The 25,767-nt window shown below is 35.1% G+C and overlaps 1 protein-coding gene and 1 long non-coding RNA gene across 2 annotated transcripts in view; both read right to left on the bottom strand.

Annotated features, from left to right (window-relative positions):
• Positions 1 to 25,767, bottom strand: part of Fas2 (neural cell adhesion molecule fasciclin 2) — an 858,867-nt gene that overhangs the window by 662,190 nt on the left and 170,910 nt on the right. Inside the window, exon 2 of the mRNA XM_081772029.1 lies at positions 8,731 to 8,798. The gene's annotated coding sequence lies outside the window, so the exon portion shown is untranslated. The remainder of the gene's footprint in view (positions 1 to 8,730; positions 8,799 to 25,767) is intronic.
• The window catches only part of LOC145695114 (uncharacterized), a 288,189-nt gene that overhangs the window by 173,571 nt on the left and 88,851 nt on the right, over positions 1 to 25,767 (bottom strand). The window lies entirely within an intron of this gene.

Raw genomic sequence — 25,767 nt, 5'->3', positions numbered from 1 at the left:
TTAATTAGCTTCAGTTCCAAATTTCTTATGTTCAGTTGGTTAAACAAAACTTTGTAAGAATATAGGAAAGCAATGTAGAAATTTGGGAGCTCAGTTTCATGGTTGGAAATATTTTACATAAAAAATATCGTGCATAATTACTGAAATTATGGTGTAGTAGACGACAGAATGTTAGGTATAATGGATTCTGCTGCAAAGATACGTGTGCATATTTCTCTTCTTAAGAACCTGGAATTTCCTAGATCTGTTTATAACGTGACATATTCATTTGTGAACTATTCTCTCAGGTAATGAGTGAAATTATTTCCACTAATCCGTGTTTCAAAGGCATAAACAAATTACGCCCACATACAACATAAAACCAAAAGAACTTAGACCTAAAATCCTTATTTTGTGATATGTAGCGTCAGCACACGTTACTATTTTACGTCAGAAGACTATTTAGCATTAAAAAAAAAAAAAAAGACTATGGTTCCCAAATATCCCGGTGCGGGTGGGATTAACTAGGAATTCTACGTCTTCTCCCGAAAGATTTTTTTTCCACTAGGACGTTTAAAATCCCAGAATTCAATCTTCCGTCTCATTATAATAATCAATATGAATAATAATGAAAATTTCCAGAAAAAAGACTGAAACATCTTTTTGTTGTTGCTTTTGATAATATATCTTGCCCATGAAAATACGAATTTCTTCACGGGTCTGCGCAGCATCTCCATCTTTATCGTCATAAACTGCAGCGTATTTTGAGAAATTCTATTCATCTTCACAGCGCAATACCTTATGATCGTAAGACTTCTAATATTTTTTAAACATCTACTAGCTTCAACTGTCAGCTGTTAAACGACGCTAGATCTAATCTGCTAACACAATCTCGTGCACAAACGGCTGAGTGTTTTTTTAGACGACCTAATTATTGTTAAAAAGTGCAATTAGTACCACGGAATTACGTTACGATGTTTTTAATATTAATCTTTAATAATTGACTGCTGCAGCACAGTATAATAAAGGTTCCATTACAAAATGTTAAATTTTAATATTTAATTGTGTTTTCCTTTTTATTACACAGATTCATCCAATACTAAATCAGTGGCGGATCTAAAACGTAAAAACTGGAAGGGGGCAGCCAGACCGCAGATTATGATAGGTATAAGAGTTTACTATAAACTTTCAAATATATATAAATAATACTTTCAATTACTTTTGTCACTCAAAAACTGGGGGGGGGGCTATGCCTCTCTAGCTCCGGGCTAGATCCGCCACTGTACACAATTTATGATCAGTCGGGCCGCGTTGACTCAGTGGAAAGTGTTCACCTCTGGTGCTTGGGGTTCCGGGTTCAATCCCAGCCCCCAACAAGTGAACTTTGTGGTGGACAAACACCGTGTGCGTAGGTTTTCTCGGGGTTCTCCCGTTTCCTCCCACTTTCTTCATTCCAGCATTTTCATTCATTGCTCATCATTACCGTCTCCTTTAGCCTAACCGGCATAACCGTGGGACATAAAACTCAAGGATTTCATTTCATTTTTCAATCTATGATCAAAATTTAAATCCACTAACTATACTCAAGAATGGAAAGCTTCATCAGAGAGTCAGCGTGGATACGGCTGCTTATATATACACACTCAAATTTAAATGAAACGAAAACATGGATATTAAAAAACTTATATACACCTTAAAATATTCTGTTGAGATTTGCTGGATGAACTAAGCAACATAAATTGATTTGTTTTCCTAGTACATCGATTAAACTAAACAAAAGCAGACATACTAGAAAAAAAATTTAACATATATTCTAACTATATAAATTACATCAACAAAAACACTGACCACAAAACTAATTACTACGGAAACATCAATCAATTTATTAGTAAAGAAAATATTTGCAAATCCATCACCTGTCAAAGTAAACATGTTTCAACATTTTACTTTATATGCTACAGGTAGATCTATATTAATTTTCATTTGGCAGAGATTGCTCTATATGTGGTTTCTCAATGAAATGGAATGAAATGAAATCTTTCAGTTTAACGTTCCACGAGTTTTAAATGTAATATACACTATACCATAGAAGCGGATCTGTAATGTAGTCACAAAGTCACGTGCTTTCCCAATGAATACGAATAATAATAATAATAATAATAATAATAATAATAATAATAATAATAATAATAATAATAATAATAGATGATAATAGGCATTTATTTCTGTATAGGAATGAAAAACTACCGAACAAAATTTTAGTTACTGTATATGAGTTATTTTAGTTACTTTACACCACCCACATATAAACTGTCCACTGACTAGACAAAACATTATGACCAGCTGCTACTTTTGAACTAATTGTTAGGTGGACGTAGGAATCACGGACCACAACAGAACCGCTCGCCAAAAGATGACAGGGATCTCATTGTATCAGTCAGTGTGGTGTCGGCCATTGGGTGATATCAATAAAACGGAGAAGTTACTCATTATTCGCAATTTTGTAGTAGTTACTCTCATTGGTATCAATAAAAAGAGAACTGAGCACTACTCGTCTCGGCTGACCTCGGAGAAGCCCCGCCCTTTTGAAGTAACCACACCTCTATTCTCGAGACGAGTAACTACTCCGCGTTTGATATCAATAAAAATCAAAGACTCCTCTGTGATGCTAGTAATTCTCCAAATTTCTGGAGCAAACTAAATAGGTGACTCCATTCGAAATATGACAGAGTATATGATTGTTTTGCTACGTAGAAAAACTTATAAACTGCATAGAAATGTTGCAAATGGAGATTACAAAAAACATTATAGGTTCATGAAAGAAAATGTAGAGTGGTTAGCACTTTTTTATTATTTTTTTAGGAGAATCAACCGAAATTTGGGGTGGCGCACTACTTAATGACCAGAAGATGCGGGTTTTCTTCCGTTAAATGAATGATCCGGGATTCCAGGTCAGAATGTCAGGGGATTCTGGTGTGGCTCAAAGTACTGTGTCTATGACTACTACAAGTGTAATGGATGTGATTATTGCGAAATCTGAAAACTGAAAATGATTGTTTCCAGAAGTGTGTGTAATATGCAAACAGCAAAGGAAGTGACAAGAACAATATACTGTACATTTCCGGGTGCTATCGGACCACTTGACTATACACACATGGCAATAAAGAAACCTAGTATTTTGGAGACGAATACGCTAATAGGAAGAGCTCCTTCGTGACTAAGCGGTTAGCGTACATACCTTTGGCATGAGAGACCCGCGTTCGATTCCCGGCGGGAGCTCATGTGGTTCGGATTCCACGTTAATCAGTGGGTCCCGTCTCATATAGGCTCGCTACTGAAAAGGACAAACTCAAAATCAACTCAACTCAATGTTGATAGGAAGGGTGTATACATAACAATGTATTTTTTATGCTAAGGCGAAAGGGGACACGTATGGTGTGGCAAACGCAATCAGATTGACGTGCTTTATGACGTGACTGGTTGGACTTATTTTTTAAAAAGGAAACAAAGGGGCCAAGTGTCTGATTTCGTTCTTAAAGCCAAACGATCTACAAAGACCTTGAACAACGCGCTTGTGTTAATCTGGATGTTGTTGGATTCGAATCAACATCCATCAGCTCCAATAGGTTCGTTCCCATAGTTTCAGTGTTACTTTCTTGTTTCCCGTTTTTTTTTTCTTTCTTTCTTTCTTTTTGTTTTATTCTCGCTCGAATATTAAAGGTTCTCTTTTGGATTTGTGTCTCAGTCGTAGATGTATTTCATATTTCGTTGGATTTCACTGTAATTGCCTTCAAAACTTCGGCTTTCCTTCGTTTACTTTCTGGTAACTGTGACTTTGATAGTACCACTGGAAACTCTTTTATAATATCCACAAATCCACTTTGATTGAAATTGTCGTTGCTACTTGCCCGTTCCATGGCGTTTAGGATACTACGCCATAGATTAAAAACAACGAAATGACCGCCCGACAGATGGGAGAAATGAGTAATCACTTCTTTTATTGATAAGACTCACTGCTACGCGCAGAGGAAACGCGAGTGAACGTTCATAAATCTCTGAACAGTCTAGACCTGAGTAGTGGCTTGTTTTATTGATACGAAATTGAGAGAGGAGATTACTCCAGATGTAGTTACTCCGATTCTCGAGCAGGACTTCTCAGGAGTAGTTACTTATTTTTATTGATATCACCCATTAATTAGTATTGTACACCTCAACAAGTCGGCGATGAATCTGTGCTGGTGAGATGACTTTTAGACACCAATCATATTATGCACTCCCATGTTTGACTATATTTTCATATGTGCAGCCATTTTTCAGCTGATCTTACGAAGGTCTCACGCAACATCTGCGCGATCTATTAGTTGTGTGATAAACGTGCCAGGATCTTGGAATAACATGAATAAAAATAACCGTGAGAGGTGTTAATGCCTTTAGTATATTTTAAATCACTCTCACGTAATAATAAAGCAATGTAATGGTAATTTTGCGGTCTGTACTTATAAGCGACCCTAGAATGTATTTGATTTATTAGTAGAGCTGCACATTTCGCATAGACTCTTCCAAATCTACATCTGCAACTCCGACAATAATTAAAAAAAAGAAAGAAAGAAAGAAAAGAAAAGAAAAGAAAGAAAGAAAGAGAGAACCTCCAAATCATGTTTTTAACTTAATTTTTGGTTTTCGTTACATTTCATTTCAGACATGTTGGTTTTGTGGAGATGTAACGTATAATGTTAACTTCCTCTTAATTTTTGTGCATGACTGCACGCTCACGCACCTGTGCAAAATCCCTAAACTAAACTTGGAGGAGGATCTTCTGACGGGAGTACGTACGTACTCTGAAAACAGTTAACATGCATCTAACATTTCACAACAGGCTAAAAGGCACCAGCTTTCGAGAGATGGCAATTACATATTCAATTACGCTCGCAGGAAACACCTGTCGCTTGGGTAATCAATCCCACGAGCCCTTGGCTCAACTTCCACTAACTAGAGCATTGAATAAATAGGGACACGAAAAGCCCGTTCACACAACACAATGATACATTAAACGAGTAAACTTACTTACCGCAAGATGCGTGAACAAGTATGGAAGAGGAAAAGTAACTCCAGGCGGCTCATTGGCTTTGTCGAACGAAAATAATAGAAACTGACAGATTGACCACAAATGATCTACAGCTAAATTTACAGTAAATCACTGAAATGCCAAACTGACAAACATCCAATGATAAGGCGGTTTCCTGTATTTTCATTAATAAATTCATTATTATTTTTTTTTTAATCTATAATGTCTTGATATCATCATCATTCATGTTGACACAGTTAGAAATATGCTCTGAATTGTATTTTTTTGGATCAAAAGATCCAATATATTTTAATCAAAAATTTTCTTGTACGTCTTATATCTGGAGAACTACTTACAGTGTAGCCAAACACAAGCTATCACTTAATTCAGTATGATGTGCTTATTCCGTAGAAAATACGAATACTCGATTTAGGAGCTGTTTAAAAATTTTGTGACCCATGATAGAAAAACTAATTATTGGCCAAAATCACAATCTTTTGATCCACTTTTCTTTATCATTCCTAAAATTCTTGTTAAACAAATAGAATGTTACTGACGAGCGTGATAAAGATAGGGTACTAGGGTCAAGGGATTAATGGTCTGTGAGGCATACTATCGATGATAAATTGACGCGCCTGTATTGGGTTCGAGTCCCACTCTGGGAATATAGATGTTTTCGATTGTCCTCGAAGTTTTTGTGTTCGTGTCCCTGAACCATAAGTTCACGTAAATATGTAACAAAGAAAACCAAGTAAACAAGTAAAAGAAACTGAATGATTTGGAGCTTAGCGTTATTTTTCAGCAGTGAGACTATATGAGACATATGCCTCCAAGCCAAAGAATCTCTCACGGGGAATCGAAACCTGGGTCTGCTGCATTGAAGATGCGTACGCTAACCATGCAGTCATGAGCAGGCTATAAAAAGGAACAGTGTTCAGTATTTTAGTTTTGAAAGGATTGGTTAGCGTTCCTGGTTCGTTATCGGAAAGTTCCAGATTTAAAGCTGGTGACCTGCCATTCTGATTAAAGTTTTCCAGAATTTTCTATCAATTCAATCAGGAAGTTCTGGGATGATGCGTTTAAATATAAATGCAGTTCAACCTCCTTCCATTTATTTATTTATTGATTTATTTATTTTGTTAGTATTCTCGATCATATTGATTTACGAGTAAATCCAAATTGGTATGCGGACTGTAATTTCGAAATAATTCTGGAGCTCAATACGTTTTATGATAGAAGTTCAACACGCTATAAGCTATATTTTTCATTTTTTTTTTTTATCACATACACATCACCATAACCTTGCTGACGGCAATAAAAAAAATAAATACATAAAAATAAACTCAAAATCATCAATGAAGCATGTCCGAACCTATTTAATGAAGAGAGTTAAGTAATCCCGCCTTTCCTGACCTTGGTGAGCGCATTCTTCCACGCAACTTTCACACAACACACTGTGATGAGATCACTGACCGCATCAAAGAGATTTTCTCGTTTGTTTCTTCTCTGTTTTTATACGAGACCTTTCTCTTCCCTAAACCGATTAACATCAAACAAAACACTGTTTTCGCCATGTGTATTTCTGGCCCTATGATGCAGCGTAATTCTTACACTCAAAATAAATATTCTCAACACTTTGCTGCAACGAAGAGGAGTTAGGGATCCATATGTTTCTTGTTTTTTTATTCTTCTTTCTTTAGTGATATGTATAGCATTTCTTTTTCAAGGTTTCGTCATTGGAAGAATATTATGTTCCGTCAACTGGATGATGAACGGAAGCATTAATAAGGACTGTATCATTATTTGGCTTAGCTCATTTCGTACCTCAAGAATAAGACTGTTATAACTCAAAATTTCTCTTAAATTGTTGTCAATTTTTAATGTGTAATAACTGCAATTTGTATGTACTTAAGAAAGATTCTCTCTATAATAATTACTGCTATATATACTGAAATAACGTTATAATTCCCAAATACAGAAAAAATATAACCGAGTTTCCTTGGTTAGAACGATTTCGTTATTATTATTATTTTATTATTATTATTATTATTATTATTATTATTATTATTATTATTATTATTATTATTATTATTATTATTATTATTATTATTATTATTATTATTATTATTCCCTATGAAATTAACATTTTAGAGTTACGACAGTGTATAAGTAGGTACAAATTTTTGGTTTTCAAAATAGTCGTTGATGCAAGACGAGTTGCGTAAATTCTCACTGCATTTCATCCTTTACGGGCCACATTTCGTAAAATTCCATGATATCGTTAGTTTAGTTTACATTGGGAAAATATATAAATCACAGTTCCACACCTATAGTTTCGGAGATTTGGAGAACGTCACAGGAAAACTTTCAAGCCTCACTTTTTATCCTTTCAGGAGTCAAATCTAATTAACTCTCCCTCCCATCTTATATGCAATTTGACAAGGAACGGACATGAACGTGCCATCCGAATCAAACCTAGTCCATTCGATAAACATATCAAAGATACAGTATGTCCATGCACAATAAATTACAGAATAGGTATGAGCGGAAAGCGTGTGTATTGGTTCACAAGCTTTTCCCTCACATCTATTTTGTCTATCAATACAAAACTTGGTACACACATTCCTTATCCTCTATAGTATTTTTCGAGATACATTTGGATTGTGTGCTTTTACCCGGGGCCACTCCAGAGAGGTCCAAAGTTGATGGAAGGAATTTCTGGAGGAAATTTTCCCGACATTCTCCCAATTTTCCTTGTTCAGGTACGTTATGGACCCTAATACATAGCACCTCTGGAAAACATGTTTCATGCTGAAGAGAATGAACTATAAGCCATGACTTTACAATGAACAGTGTTGATGCAATAGCTATTTCACTGCGAGTCTACGATTTTCTTTATACTAACAGGATTAATGGGCCCCAGGAATTTACTCCGTTGCCCATGCACCTAATTTTTTGTGCATGAACATATCTTTGATATGTTTATTATCGAATAGACTAGGTTTGATTCGGATGTCCGGATGAAACGTTCATGTCCATTTCTTGTGAGTATGGAAAGATTATTTCTGCAAAGTTTCAAAGCTCCGCTTAATAGTTTCGGAGATCCAGTAATGGATGAATGAGTCAATAGCTGTAATCTTACAGTCCAAAAAATTGAATCAAGATCATTCATTCTTTATTCAATTCCATTATTATTAGCTAGAAGCGCTGCATTCATCATACTTGTCAAATTTCAATCAGGGAATATTAAATTTTAAAATTCATTACAGGCAAAGTACATAGAGAGAAACGATATACACATGAAACTTTTTCAAAAATTTAAACGTCTGATTTTTCTTCCAGACGGTTTAAAATTTCCGGAAATTTTATAACGATAGGCAGGCTGCAAGATACTGCGACTAAATAAAATATCAAATTCAACGTCATTATGAATGTACCATAGAACTTTGTATCACATCGACATGAATTTGCCATATAACACGTACTTATACAAGCAACCGTCATATCATTAATTTTGACAAGTTCGATATTATTTCTAAGAATCTACTTCCTAAATGCCTTTAAATTATCTTACTGTTTGATGTTACTTAATTTCAGAGTTTCTCATCTACAAGGTGTAATTGCCAATGTTGTCGATTTAGTTATGATTCTAGAAACGGGAAATATCAAGCTTTTTTTTTACTTACTTTTTTTTTCACCAGTCGTTACAACACAACTTGGTATGGTTAGACAACATCCTGATCAATAGTCTTACCTGCAAAAACAAAGAAAATGAAAAATCTCCATTAATTACTAATATATTTAACAAAGCTCAAAATTTCAAGGTTTTACGCCTAATAATTTCTGTTATATACTGATAAATGAGCCAGTGAGTGAGGAATTTAACAATGCACAGCATATAGAGCGATTTCGCGAAGCTATAAAGCTTCTTACTCAACCTTCTATATCTATTAGCCATACCTGAATTTACCAAGAATTAAGCTGGTAACAGCTAATCTGGATTATTAGCAGCTTCCTGAAGAAGATGGAGTAAAATTGGCCAAATAAAATGGCAAATTGTTCATTATTGCTGTACAGGACATAGTTTTTCAAAGAAAAGAAAAAAAAAAGATGATTTCACCTTTACTCCAACCCATTCGGAATTTCCCTTTTTCGATATCTTCTGTAGTCAGTGCCGGAAAAGTTGCTGGTTAAGTTCATTCCAAATGGTAATACTAAAATTTGAAAGGTACATATTAGCTGGTTTGGTATTTAGCGTCTTTTTCAGCATCAAGGCTATGTAAGACATAGATTAACGCGGGATTCGAACCACGTGATCTTACGACAGGAATCGAACTCGTCTCCAGCGCCAAAGGCATATATGTTAACCATATACGCGTGCAAGAAAGTTACTGGAAAACATAGCGGCCTAGAACATAGTACTTACTATGAAATAAAATAGAGTGAATTTTGTACATGTTATTTTCGGTTGGGAACTGCAACAATATATTTATTATCTCATATGATGATCACGACACGTGCTGCAGCTGAAAGTAACATGTACAAAGCTTTTTATCCTTGTTTTTGTTGATTTACTTGAACAAATTTTCGTAATTCTTCGAACCGAAAACAAATTTAAAAAAAAAAAAATCCGGTTTTGAAGTCCAGGGATTAGAATTAGTGGTGCCATTCAGCCGGTTCGCTAGAACCGGTTGTTAAAATATTTCGAGTTCGCAGAACCGTTTGTTATATTCAGACATAACAGTAAATTCTACCCGGTTATACCCAGGAACAGTAAGTGTTAGTTCAACTTTCTTTCTTGTTAGAAATTCTTACAGCTACAGGGTTAAACATATGATCTCTAAGAACAAGGTATAAGAGTTTATTTCTTAATCTCAGATGCTCAGGTATCAAGAATGGGAACTGAGTTCACATGAGTATAGTGTTGAGGGTTATTTATATTTGAAACGCATAATACCATTATCACCAATTATCGATCCATTGCTGGATTAAGGTCTTTCCAAAACTTTTTGACTACCATATATCTTGGATAATTCGTTTCCAAGATATTCGCAATGCTACCTAATTTCGTCACACCACCTTCTATTAGGATGCTGTGTAGGTTGCTACTTATCACTTGTGGTATCCAGTAGAAGATTTGCTTTTGTATACCTTGTATGGTTTGTTTCCTAAGAGAGATATATCTATCCACCTACTCTCTCTCTACTTTCTCTGACCATTTTATTATTTTTTTATTTCTTTTTATGTTTTAGTAACATATATAACTACTCCAATATAATCAGCACTACAATGAAGTATATTTGCTGCAGGCTCGCTTATCCAAAACCAAACCACTTAGCGTTACGGTCCGGTTTGTGGGCCTGAGCCGCTCCAGGCCATCCTTTAGCGATTAGCATTTTAGACCCTGTGGCCGTCACGTCTTTTATTCAGACGACTTCCCAGTTTGCCTCACGATGCTGGGAGGACGCCGAAAATTGGGGAATCACCGGTCGGGAATCGAACCCGGAACCACTATACTACAGTGTTCCCATGCTCGCGTATCCCAACAACATAACGAATTAACTCAAAAACCCTGCAAGTTTAGTCGACGAAGGTGGAACACCATTGTAGTAAAACCATTCTAAAGGTGTTCCAGAAATACCTTTATTATTCAGACCTGATGGCATATTATAGATAGTGGCCTTTACAAATTTATCTCCAAATAGCTGGTAACACCTCCTCAGTGGTAGAGCACTAATCTCTTGGTTCCATCTCAGCTCCCATCAAGACGGCTTTGTGGTGGACAAACACCGTGTGCATGGGTGTCTCAAAGATCTTCCGTTTCCTTCTACTTTCTCACTCTTACCATTATCATACCTTAGCCTCTGAGCATAATCGTGGAACGTTAAACTAAAAAATAATCAATTAACTTTTTCTACGATGGGCACTTCATTGACATGTGAAGGGGGCAAACACACTAATATGCTGGGCGCGTTGGCTCAGTGATAGAGCGTTCAACTCCGGTGCTTGGGGTCCCTGGTTCGATCTCAGCTCGCGCCGTGTGGTGCACAAACACCGTGCTCGTGGATGTTCTCGGGCTTCTCCCGTTTCCTCCTACTTTTCTTCATTCCACCATTTCATTCATTTCTCATCTTCACCCTCTCCTTTAGCCTCACCGGCATAAGCGTACGATGTAAAACTCAAAGATTTCACTTCATTTCTAATATATGCTGACATTCACGAAAGAGAAAGAATCCTATTGCCAACACAATTTTAGTCATATTCAATACTTTTTTAAGAATCATTTTAGACTGGTTCCTCTAGCTATATCTCCCCCACCCCCTCCTGGCCGAAATATGAGACTCCGAGCACGCGTATAAAGTGTTTGTCAGGAAGTAACATCCTCTTAAAAGGTAAGGATCAGATTTAGGAAAAGAACTGCCCTTTTTAACCAACAGAAAAAGAAAAGAAAAAGTCTTGCGATTAAGCAATACATACAAAACAAAACATCTATGGCTTGATAACTGCCGAAATGACAATTACTCAATTAGAAACAATGTCACCGAACACTATACTATGCTTCATTAACTAACTAACTAACTCTATGGCCTATGGAACCCGGAGGTTCAATGCCGCGTTCACGAAAGCTCTCCACTGACTTCTATCCTTAGCTAACTGCATCCAGTTTCTACTTTGTATTCCAATCTCTGCGAGATCCATCTTAGTATTGTCCTCCCATCTGCGTCTAGGTCTTCCTAATGGTCGTTTTCCGATTGGTCTTCCAGTCAAGACTTTGAAAGCGTTTCTACTTTCTTCCATTCTAGCTACTTGACCCGCCCACCTAAGCCTCCTAGACTTCACGACCCTAACAATGTCGGGTGAACCATATAAATTATATAGTTCCTCGTTATGAAGTTTCCGCCATTCCCCATTCCCGTTCCTCTTGGGTCCGAATATTCGTCTCAGGATCTTGTTCTCAAATACTTTCAGTCTATGTTCGTTTCTCAGTGTAAGGGACCATGTTTCACAGCCATACAGAACAACAGGCATGATTACCGTTTTATATATTTTAAGCTTCAAATTCCTCGACAGAATTCGCGACGACAAGAGATTTTGAACCGAATAGTAACACGAATTCCCTGCTTTTAGTCGACATTTAATTTCTTCGTGAATATGATTTTCCTCTGTTAATATTGATCCTAGATATTTGAAACTATCCACTTTATCAAAAGTATTATTTAATATTTTAACGCATCCATAATTTGCTGTATTCCGGTCCCGACGCACTTCCATGTATTTAGTTTTCTCTGCATTTACTTCTACTGTCCCCATGCCCTGCAAGCGTTTAATAAGATCTCTGCATTTCTTTCTATTGTTCTCCTATCATCACCTATTAAATTTACATCATCAGCATATGCTATATAACCTGGTGAATACCGTTCAACTCTAGGCCCTGGTTGCTATCTTTGATTTTCCTTATAGCGTATTCCAGAACGAAGTTAAATAATAATGGCGACAACGCATCTCCTTGTTTCAGGCCATTTTCGACGTGAAAGCTCGTGGCCAAAAATTTTCCTACCCGGACTTTACTTTGGGATTCATTTAAACATATCTTAATTAATCTAATTAGCTTTCTCGGTATTCCAAGTTCTGTAAGAACGTTGTATAATGTTTCTCTCCTAACCGAGTCGTACGCCTTTCTAAAATCAATAAATAGTTGATGTACCGGGGTATTGTATTCCCACTTTTTTCGAGTATTTGGCGAATGGTAAATATTTGGTCGATAGTTGATCGATTCCGTCTAAATCCGCATTGATAATTTCCAATAATTTCATCTGCGTATAGGGTCAGTCTTGCTAATAGAATATTTGAAAGGATTTTATAGGATGTTGACAGAAGAGAAATGCCTCGATAATTATTACAGTCAGTTTTGTCGCCTTTCTTGTGAATTGGAACAGTGATTGATTCTTTCCACTCTTGTGCTAATTCTTTCATGTTCCAGATAAGGAGAATGAGTTTGTGTATCTTGTTCCACATTTTTCGCCTCCAGCTAAAATTAACTCAGCCGGAATTTCATCTACACCCGGAGATTTGTGTTTCTTTAATTTCTTTATAGCAGTTTCTACTTCTATTCGGTTGGGTTATGGAATATACGGTTCTGCGGTGTGTATCTCCTTTTCTCCACGCACACTAGTTTTCGGTTGCGTGTTAAGCAAATCGTCAAAGAAATTTTTCCATCTATTTAAGATGCTATCCGTGTCAGTGAGAACTGTACCGTCAGATTTCTTTAATATATAAGCCCGAGGTTGATAGCCTTTCTTAAATTCGTTGATTCCCTTATACATGTCCCGGATGTTTTTATTTTTACTATTATCTTCAAGTTCTATATATAGGTGCAATATATATAAATACTACGCTTCATTAGTATTTATATATATTGCACCTATGCTTCATTAATATTCATTCAGACTTGTTACACTATGCCTAATTTGCACCTTAGTTTAGTTTAAAAATTTATTAGCAGGTTTGAATTAACCACATTAACAATTTATCAGAAAATGTTTAAATTTCATGATGTAATTAAACAGCCAAGATGAAAATTATTCAAGTGTCTAAATTTCTTTTGCTCAGAACAGAAATGCAAGGTGACACATGTGCTTCTTCTATGGATTACAAAATGCGTGTACAACGATTCACTGGATTTGAAATACATCCTAAAGTGTGATTTTTTCAACGTATATATATAATTGTATAATTGTACATGTATAACGTATATATACAACGTAATCATATAATCTTTTCAACCCTGTGCAATAAAGAGGAAACGGAAATTAAGCAATGTGTCTACCTTCTCGTTGGGGCTGCTAATTAAGATACATCAGCGTCAAAGGGCATAACCTTAAACAACACTTTTTCATTCTGCGTCTCCGCAACCCCCTCCGGTAAATTTACCTTGTAACAAACGAAAAAATAAAAAATAAAGAAAGAAGTTAATCCGCTTATCTTGTTACATGATTGCCTGCCATTTTCTGCCCTCTAACAATATAATATATAACAACACATACACATACATTTTGTTTATCTTTCCTTCTCTTTCATGCGGGGAACTAAAAATATACCACCTGGTGTGGAAGCAAGAGAAACATGGGCTACAGCAAGCAGCCTGAGGGGTGTGATTATCTATCCCTTGCTTTTCAAAACTCACCACTTTGTCTCTCTCTCTATTTTTTTCTTTTATTTTTCGTGTCTCTTCCAGTAACAATTAGAAACGCATTTATCCAAACTTCCCTCAACTCAGTCCCTGTTGGTTCCCCAACCACCAGTGTTTCGTTCGTAGTTACAGTAATTCATTTCCTTCGCAAATCGGTTGTCTCCTGGGTCCCAGAGAGACAACGGGATAGAACTAATAGACAGTGGAGGGAAGAGGGAAAAGAGACACAGAATAGAACACAAGGGCAGAAAGAAAAAAAAAATAGTAGGGAGTGACACCCAGCTGCTCTTCTTGTCGTCGCCCCTGGATGATGACAGATGGACAGACGCATCGCGTAAGGGAGACGCCGTTCTACTCTTGTTGTCTTGTGTGTTCTTTGCTTACTGGTTGGTTAGTGGTGTGGTGCCAACACACACACAAATAAAAAGATCACATATCTACATATACATAATGCATAGTCATCACAGATCAGATGTTGTTGATTGTTGATCTGTCACACGCGTGTTTCAAATGATACATAATTTGACTTCTACTAATGTTGGACTGGTTTCCATTACCAAAATTGGAATGATGGGAGCAACAACGTTTCTTTCTCGGAAGCACAAATTAAGTTTGAAATCTGTTTATATTAATATCTTAAGTTTTACATAATGTCCGTGAAGGATTTAAGCATCGAATTTCCCTTAGTCACTGCTTACTTTAGCTTGCGCATAAAATAAATGTATTTTTACGTACACTTCATCCAAAAACAGTGAAAGTATGAATAGAGCGGTGCGACATTTCGATAGGTCGATTAAAACTTTAAATATCGGGATTAAAATAATACTCATCTATATATTGATATTCCATATTTCAATATGTATCAATATTTTTCGTTTTTTTACTTTCCGATATATTTGATATTTTGGTATTGGATATTTCTCGATAATTTTGGCATTCGATATCTTGATAATTAATATTTCAATATTTTACGATATCTTTGATGTTTCAGCATTTGGTGTTTTGATAACTAATAAGCTATTTTAATATTGTACGATATTTCTGATATTTCAATATTCGATATTTTGATAATTAATATTTCATTATTTTACAATACTTTTCTTACATTTCGGTTTTTGATATTTTAATAATCAGTGTTTTAAGATATTTTTTATATTTCGGTATTCGATATTTTGATAATTAAATGTTTCAATATTTTCGTAAGCAACATCTTTTTACTGTTTTGATCATATATCAGTATACCAACATTTCTAACTGAAGGCTACAATTTATAATATATAACCTGTTAGAATTTGTATAATCTTTATTAAATTATACTATCCATTATTTATCTAATCGATTATAGAATTGCCAGATCTTAACGTTTTCTCCGTAAGTTTTACGTTTATATGGCACGTTATACATTTTCATTTTCCTCGTAACAGAATTTTTTCCCGTTTCTTTAATAAGTAAAAGAAACCAACACGGTCTTGGTCCTGGTCACTTTTAAAATGTGATTATTAGTACGAAGAATAAAATAGAGAAACTGATTTTTCACACACTTTTAACAATGTAGCCCAACGGTGTAGCATATTATTTATAGAGGAAATGTAACATGTTTGTTTTTACCTCCTATCCAAGCATAAAACAGCTCTCCCAAGAGAGAGAAAAGTTTTAAGATTTCCATGTTGCCCACCAACCTATGACTGAGGTGAACAAGAAGATCCACGCCACAAGCTTTTGTCTCAAAATAGTTTGGTTTTACCATCTTAGCTTTTGTCTGTCAACACAGTCTCGATTATATTGCAGTTCCGATTGATTGTAACAAACCGATGTCAGCAATAGAGACTACTGTCAACCAATAAATGCAGAACTCCAAATGGCTGTGGATTTCGATATGTCCTGCAAGGATTTTTTGAACATATAATAAAAGACATTGGGGCTGTTAAGAAAAGCAAAATCTTCACTAAAATACAGTTAAAAACCAATAATGATTTCTTTCACATAGTTGGTTGAATTTGCGCTTAGCGTCCTTTTTAGCACCGAAGCTATATGAGGCGAAAACCTACCGTTTAACATGGAATCTGAGCCTCATGACCTCCCACAGGGAATTGTAATATACTTTTGATGTAACCAATTATTTTAAATGCAGTTATCCCAGTTTCAAATTATAATTATTCTACTTTACCACGTGAAACCATATATCTCTTTCTTTATATACAAATTCTGAATCCCCCCCCCCTTTAAAAATCGAAAATCTTCCTTTTTTCTCCTAAAAAAAATCTGACAACCTTAAATCTATATTTGTTTGAGATACTCAACTATAGTACATGCTACGTATATGATCCATAAATTAATTGATCTTTTTTTTCTCTTTTTTAAACCAATGTTCAACTTAAAAGAACCACAAGGACAATTCTCAAGGACCACTTGAGGTTCGCAGATCACAATTTGAGAAACGTTATACTAAATTATTCAACTTCATCTCTAACGTAACTATATTCTTTTTTTACATTTAAATAGATAATCTGATCTTAATCAACGGCTAATCTAATAGTCTGCTAGGCAGTTGAATTATATTCGTATTAGTTGGGTCATGGCCACCCTTAGTAAAGGTCTCCGTTTTCTCTGTTAATGGAACACATTTCCTCCCAGCTTAGACCCGATTAAAAAAAAAAATCTACAACCAGTATAATGAATTGTTTACGCAAATGGTTTCGGAATAGAACACAAAAAGAAATCGTTCTTTTTGTCTGGCTGAAATCTCCAGGATGATTCAATTAATATGCAAATTTCTTCCATAACTAACGCGTCAACGCTGAAAGAAACAGCAGCGTTTGCCCAGAAATAGATTGGGCAGAATCGGACAGAAACACTATAACAATTCATGTGCTAACTGATTTACATATAATTCAATTTCCATTTCTCAAAATTATTGAGTTTCACACGAAATTTATGTGGCTCTTGAAAGAAAACTTTTTTTTTTCAATGTATTCTATATAGTGCGCAAACTGAAGACAGTTTGCTGGTATATTTCAGGACATTATAACTACAAATATTATTATCATTACGATGTATAATTATGTTTTCCTTAGAATTAGCTCACTGTAAACAGTGTTTTAACGAACTCATGAATAATAAATGGACGTAAATAATTACGTATTACAAATTTAAACCTGTTTAAGTAGGTATATTGAATACTGATGTCAAACTCTTTCCTTAATACAACAATAAATTTAGTCAGCAGTGGTAACGGAGGTCTAAAAATAGGACTCTATCATCTTTTAGTTCTACGAAACCTAATCAATTACTTATGGTTACTGTGTACAATTTATTTTCTTCTATGTAAGTGAAACCTGTTTCTTACTTTCCACCTACTATTTAGAATTACCCAGTATTTCACTTCGATGAATTTTAAAGTCTGCACTATGCTTTCTAAAAGCATTGTGGTTGACATTGCTATTTATAATGATCATACTATTATGGCCAGAATCTAAGCTGAGATTTTGAAATATACCAGTATGTAGCCAGCGGAATATGGGAGGATAAGACCTCTCCAAATTCTAGAAGTTTACACTGAATACAATAGCACGTTATTTTACATGATTTTCAAATCACTGTAACAAGAGTTCTTCATTTCTTTTAACGACGTGTCTCCACGGTTGTTGATTTGGAGTTTATCGTCCCTTTGAGTACTAAGGCTATAGGAGACGTGGATCTACAGCTTAAAATACGATCATGGGATATGCATCACATGAACTCCCACCGGTAACCGAACCCGGATCTTCCGCACCAAAAGCGCGTACCCTAATTAGATAGGCACGAAGGAGTTCACGTGATGTATGTAGGCCTATATGCATGTATGGAAAGAAGTCCTGAGTCAGGACTCCTGACTGATTGATCAACGCCCTGATCAAAACGCTTAAGCTTGAAACTTGAAATTTGGAGAAGGCATAGAATTTGTGATGTAAATTCTCACTAAGGAAGAGTTTTTGGAAATTCGACAGAGTTAGAGGGAAAGAGGGGTGACAGTTATCATCTTAGAATGTCCATATCTCGGAATCTCTGAGTATTAGAAACATGAAATATGCTATACGGAGTTTTTATTTAAAACAATTAAAACGTCTTTCAGTGTCTTTTGATATTTGTTCTAGAAGGAAAGAAAAAGGGTTGAAAAAAAAGGGAATGGGAATTACAATTATTATAATAAGATCGGGATCTCCTCAGGATCTCGTCGGGGTCGGATTATGTCGGGATCTCGTCAGGTTAGAGGCATGGAAACTGGTAGTAAAACTTTCAATTTAAAATAATTAATTAAAGACATATTTCAGCGTTTTTTGCTGTTTCCGTTAGAAAGGAAGAAAATGGTAAGGATTTTAATTATTAAAATCAGATAATTGGATCTCGAAATCCCTTAAGAAGTTACAGATATATTAGGAATACATATAATACGTTGAGCATCACTTATCTTCATATAAAAAAGACAAAACAGTAGATTCTCTTAGTTCAGAAAAAGAAAAAGATTGAAGTCCGGAGAGGTACTTTTTTTTCACCCATTCTCCGAAGCGTTACTTACGTAAATCATATTATAATGATTTTTGCGACGGAAAAAAAAAAACAATAAAAAGTATTACAATTTTTTAATTGTTCTTAGTAAATTTAACTTCTTCTTCTTCTTCTTCTTCTTCTTCTTCTTCTTATTATTATTATTATTATTATTATTATTATTATTATTATTATTATTATTATTATTATTATTATTATTATTATTATTATTATTATTATTATTATTATTATTATATGAAAGTTCATATTCTCATTGTGTTGAAAATAAGGCAGAAAAGGTGTTTCGAATTCGTTATCTTTCTAGTTTGAAAGACGTTTCGATTCTTTATTCGAAAAATATCCATTATCTACTCATTAGATACATCTGTAGAAACCAATCACAACAGGTCTACATTTATCTTATTCAATTAGAAAATATATTAAATTTCATGTAGAGTCTCATGTAGATACATTAGCAATCAAATTAGGTGAATTAATATTTTTGGAAAGGAGATCAAAATACGTACATATTCGAGTGATATCATGCATGATCTGTGTTGCTATATTGTCGCTGAAATAAGGAACAGAATAGGCGTATCTCAAAAATTGATATTTTGAATTAACAGCGGTATCATATGATTTTAAAGACAAATCATAGGCGACGGAGGCTGAATTTCTGAGATAATGAATTGATGAGAAGATGGATCTAAAGACGAAAGCAGATTTGGTGCATCATCAGAAAGAATAAGTTGAGATAATACGAGTAATGAAATCTGAGATACGCCTATCGATTATTCTAGGGACGATATATAAACTGAATGTCAACTTGTCCTTGAGAGTAAATGAGGAAGGAAGTTCTCTCGAGCCCCTTTAACAATATAAAAATGGAAGCTTCTAGCATTTTCCACAAATATAGTTCATTCTGCAATAAATTAAATTTACCCTATTAGTGTTAGTAAGCGATTTCTCTTAATATTCGATTAAATACATCGAAAGAAAGCGATTCGAAAAATCTGTCAAATGACAATACCACATATCTCATATCGCAATTTGAAGTTAGGTGCTCTCTGCCTTGTGAAAAAGGACAGAGATTACAAATTTAATATAATTTAATGTCTCCTTTTCACACATACATACACGCCAACATACAATGGTTAATAATTTTCCACAAAACAGTAATTCACTATGAGATAATACATAGTGGTAGTTTTACCCAACTTTTTCTCAGGTTTTCTTTTGATGATTTGACATATATATCTTATTATTATTGTATTATTATTACTATTAGTATTATTTGCAAGACAGCAATATATATTACAATTTTGCATGCTTAAATTTACTTGTGCTTAAGAAATACTGTAGAGGCAAAGTTCTAGTATTGTACTTTAAATTTCAAATGAGTATGTCAACACAATTCCACAAATAACTGTTATGACAATACGAAATAACAAGATTCATTGACGTTCTTTCTCTCATGCTATTTGCCAATAAATAATTCTTCACTTCCTTCCTTTAAACTTTCATCTTGAAATTCATTCACTGACTCAGAATATTTCAACAGTAAAGAATCGATCATTTCTGATGTGCAATAGCTATGAGTAACGGATATTGTTTCCCAACGAAGACTTACTTATCTAGATTTGTCATTCGCAACAACAGAAATTATGCAACAACATAACTCAAAACGAATGTAAATTTATATATATAGAAATTTCATAAACTTCATATTCCTATGTCCATAGTTCAGTCTCTGCCTCTGCCTCAGAGCTCGTAACGGTGGTGTCACATATATATATACACCGCCGTTGCGGTGCCTGGTTTGGTCACAATTCATTTATTTTCTTACGGAAATACATAAATACGAAAATCGAACACAACACTATATATATAACACCAGCCCCAAGAATCTTGTCCAATTCTTGCAAATTTTGTTCGTATACAGCATGTGGACATCATATATTGCACCATACACAAGTTGTGTAATCGAAAGGAATCTACGAACAACTGTTGTAATTACTGTCCGTACTCAGTTAAATAGTGCACTGAAAGTGTTTAACGTAGTGACCTAAGACCTTAGATTACAAGGAAAATCTTTATATGCCATGTATTGTTCATTAGTACCTTACACAGATGTCTAGAGAAGAAGTGAGCTTAGGGCCGCGGTGGCTCAGTGGTAGAGCGTTCACCTTGGGTGCTAGGGGTCTCGGGTTCAAACCCTGCTCCCGCCAAGTGAACTTTGTGGTGGACAAACACCGTGTGCATGGGTTTTCTCGGGGTTCTCCCGTTTCCTCCCACTTTCTTCATTCCACCATTTCATTCATTACTCATTATCACCGTCTCCTTTAGCCTAACCGGCATAACCGTGGGACGTAAAACTCAAAATTTCATTTCATTTTTTTTTCAAGAAGTGAGCTTCAAGGGCTGATTTATAATTAAAAATAACATTAAATGATTTGGACAAAGATGAATGTACGTGTCTCTTATGCTACTTTGTATCATAAGGAGCATGGGATGATGGTGAATGAGGGTAAGAGATAACACCTTGAATGGGGTCACTATAGTAGTCCAGGAGGGACCCAAAAGTAATAGTGTTGTAATTGCTAGTATTGTTTATTCTTTTTGCAAGTTTTTCTTTAATTTACAATGATTTAGCTATGTCCTCAAATCTTGCAACTTCAATTTAAGTCATTTCCCAACGTTGTGCAATGATGAAATTTTTGCATAGCGACGTGAGTTGGGTAAAAATACAATATTCCATTGCTACTTTTACATATTTCTATTATCAACATTGCTGTTTACAATCTACATATCCTATTCCGTTATGCAACCAAAAATACTCTGTAAGTATCACGTACAGTATAACGTCCAGGAGATCTTCGGAAATTATGTTCCAGATTATGAAAGTACGATTAGACTTCAAGAAGTGATTGAATGTGAAAACAATCTTACAACAAAAAGTTAAAAAATAATAAGCATAACAAAAATATAATCAATGCTTATATAAAATGCACAAAAAGGAAATTCTTTTATTAGTAAAATGAAGAAATGTGTCTAAGACGGAAAACGAACCAATTAGAGCGTTTTTTTTTTTTGTTTGTTTGTTTAACTTTTAGTTCCATTTATCCACCAGCACACATATACATCATTGTCTGCGTAGTTACGGATCTCTTCCCCAGGTACACTATAGTGTAAAAAGACAACGAGTCTCAACAAATATGAGGGAAAGGAAACAAATAAAATTCTACAGTGATAGAAACTTTTTAATTATGACCAAAAAGTAGAAAATAAAATAATATTTAAAAACGTTTTCTTTTTTTAAAAAAATAAATTGCACTGAAAACTAAAAAAAACAAAGGTATTAAAATTAAAAAAAAAGTCTTCAAGAAAATTACTTTTGTTTCATTTTCTGATAAGATTTGTTTACTTTTTTTAAAAGGAAAGCATGTTCTTAGATTTCTTATAAAAATATTTTATTATATTTACCTATATCTATATCCAAATTGTCGATGTACTCCAGGCATGTACAATTCCAACATTTGTCAGTGACTTGGTTGGTAGATATGCCCCTTCATGCGAAAATTGCTGACACAAATATGAGCTGAGTGTATAGTCCCAAGTCAAGTTTGATCACAGAAAGAGCACGTTCCTCTAGAGTGGAATTTCTGCTTCCTTTTCCAATATCAAATTTCCTTCAACCCCCATACATAACTACCTAAGAGCCCAGTATCTAACATCATCTATTCTCAATATCCGTCCTAGCACTAAATTTACTTTGTTATAGCTCTCGGGTCTGTTTTAAATCTCGTTTTTAAAACAAAACTGAGCACTGAAATATTTTAAAATTGAGATGGTGTAGTAACATTTAGAGGAATTTTAAGATGTGATCTATAGGAGGAAATCTTTCCTTTTGGGTTGATGTCTCTGACAGGGAGTTTCACTTCATGGTAGGAAACCTGTATTCTAGTAGACAACGCGAAATGTTTGGTAAGTTATGTGAGTAAAATTATTATTAGTAGTAGTAGTATCCATCCTTTACTTTTGGAGCATTAACGGAAAGAGGAGCCGATGTTCTGACAACACATCACCTCAAGGCATGAGTGCTACAAGCTAGCTGGTGGACTCTGGCTCCCTAAGCGCTGTTGTGCCTGATGTTTTCAATATTATTACTATTATTTTATCTAGAGTATCATTTTCCCCTCAAGATTTTAGAATTAACTAACGTTGATTTCAGAACTGAGTAGCTTTCAATGTCTCAATTTACTATAAATGTGGGTATAGACCTACGAAATAAGGCCCACTAGATATAAAACATCTGCCGACAAGAAGCCAAAGCAAAACTGACAGCAACAGCGGTTGAGGGCTCCATTAGGTCCTGACTCCTTTGTCTGGACTTCGCTGACGATAGGGAGCCTTGGTTGTAAGTCAAAGAAACCCTCTATATGAATTCCCAAAGGAGGCTTTTTTCTATTTTTTTTCTTTCTTTTAACACGCCCTTTGCACAATGTTCTGCCTGGATTTTGTTTCCGCTGCAAAAATCTGACATAATGAAACGACAAGATACAGGCCACGGGCAGCTGAGGCATCTATCTAAATAAAAATCTCCAATCTAGCAATTTGGAATGGAGAAATAATGGAACAGAACAAACTATGAAGATAGATTATTTCAATCCCTCGCTTTATATTTCTTTTGTCCCCTCCTTCTCTATCTACCAGTGTAGCCAGAATTATGTTGTGGGTAAAATAAGCTAAATTCCGGCGGGGTGATTAACGAGGCATAAACAAATGAGAAAGACTATATAGGTATCAGAATGTTCCAATATTAAAGAAGTAAAAGCAGCTGGTAACACTGCACCATTACATATTTATACAAAATGACGCTGATTATAAATAACTGAAAACCAATTCAAGTTGTTCTGGTTTTGTTTTCATACTTTCATTGTTTCACTTATAAAAACTAACTAGTAAGTGCAAACATTGAAAATTAACTCATCAGAAACAACTTTTAAAAAAAGAAAAACCTAACAGCAAGTCTTCAAAACCACAAAACCATTTTATTTAAAATTTAAATACAAAGGCAAAATGTATTTCTCCTTCTTACAAAACTGCCACTTATCAAAGTTCTTCTCTGAACAATGTTCGGCATCACGTGATTTCCTCTGTTCTTTTATTTTCTAGTTGAGGTTCGTTTACGAAGACAAAATGACTGACATAACAGCAACGATGCGCGTGGTCTTCAAGAGCAGTCACTCTTTCCCCTTTCCTTTGCTATCTTCAACTAAATCCGTCTCTAATGCAAGGTAAAGATCTAATATTTCTTTTCCATTCTATTGTTACGCCTAATCACACTCCTCGTTCATCTTTCTCTCCGGAATGCACCCTACCTAATGTTGCTCAATATGGTTTTCTTGTCTCGTCTCGTAAATTTTGTATTAAGCTCGTCTTATCTTGATTCACGAAGAATTCTTTCTCATCTGGTTTCGATTCTCGAAAAGCGTCTGGTCTCGCCTCGTTATACACAAAATTTATGCCTAGATTCTTCCTAATTTCATTTAGAAGTTATCAAAATCCTTCCACATCACAGGAGGTCTACAAAGGATATGATATAACCAACAGTTAAACCATACTTGCTATTGGAGTAATTGTATACTGATTTGCGCATCTTTAAACATTGCTATCACTTTATCAGTTTATTGCTTTTTATATGATGTATCATGTAACAGGGAAACAGTGTCTGAAGTCTAACATTTAGGTGAAGTAATGTAGCCTAGGAAACGTGAAACTTCTCTTCTCGGCTTATTTTCGTATTAAGAACGGGAGAATTGTCAGGTTTCTCGTCTCGACTTTAGAAATGGCACTTCTCGATTTCGAGACTAGGCAAGAACTTTCCGACTTATCAATGAAGCCCTAACCTTATATACCAACCTTATTTAACGTAACCTTATTTAAGTCCTTTCGCAAGATTTAGAATTACAGGTATGGAGAGGGATAATCATTTGGATAAATTAGGTTATTCTCTAGAAACTCAAGCTTAGTATGAAATATTTGACACCTACTGCTGGAACCATAGTTGTATCTAGAGGATAGTGTGTATCTACAAAGCCCAGTGTATGTGTGTGGGAGAGAGAACCGTAATGCTTCACCGTCCCCTCCGCCATCGTTTTCTCCCAGAAGTCCGTTCTGAATACGCTTCTCGTTGGAATCAGTATAAGAATTTTGTCAAACCCCTTAAGAATAATTTTTGAACTGATTTTTACAAAAGCCACTTTGCATAATTAAACAAATCATCTATACAGTATATTAAAATACTAGGCTTATATGTTTGTTTGTCCGCAATCCTTTTCACAATGAGATCTCGAAAACAACAAGTGCTAGAAACGTACCGTTTTCGCTGGTCGATTCCAAATTTTCTGTAGATTACCCAGTTCTCATTCATTTTTAAGTGTCGTTATTGTTCTATTCAACATTTTACGGAACGTTTTGAACCCATAAGATTAACATTGTTGCTGGCCAAAACTAGTGTTAGGCAACCAGCAGAGAAGTTACGTACGGCGGGTTGATGGACATTGCAGGCGCTTTACCTAAATCTCAACGGCAAAACCTATTGCATGTTGACAACACCAAAGGCCTCAAGTGACGCAATGAGGCGTACTCGGCCGGATATGGATTTAATAGAGAAAAATATTTCCACTTGATATCGTGTTACTTGCTACAAACGATACAAATTGGCTACAAACTCATTCCAACATCTATACATAGCAATTCAATTCCTTTGTGAGTCTCCTATATTTTACTCGTGTGAGTAAGGAGACATGCACAGCGGGAAGAAGATTCATGGTCATAACAGAACGATGAGCTGAGTATACAGCACAGGTTCAGCTAGTAAATATTATAATTGCGTCCACAGAGAATCGAAAATGAAGCCAATCCTTGACATTATAATTTAGTAGTGAAAAAAATAAAGGCATATTATTTCCTTTCTTCATGTATAAAATATATATGCTTCATTCTA

This window comes from Thermobia domestica, chromosome 9 (genome assembly GCF_964235325.1).
Source record: "Thermobia domestica chromosome 9, izTheDome1.hap1.1, whole genome shotgun sequence".
Classification (NCBI taxonomy): Eukaryota; Metazoa; Arthropoda; class Insecta; order Zygentoma; family Lepismatidae; genus Thermobia; species Thermobia domestica.
This window is presented reverse-complemented; position numbering and strand designations above follow the sequence as displayed.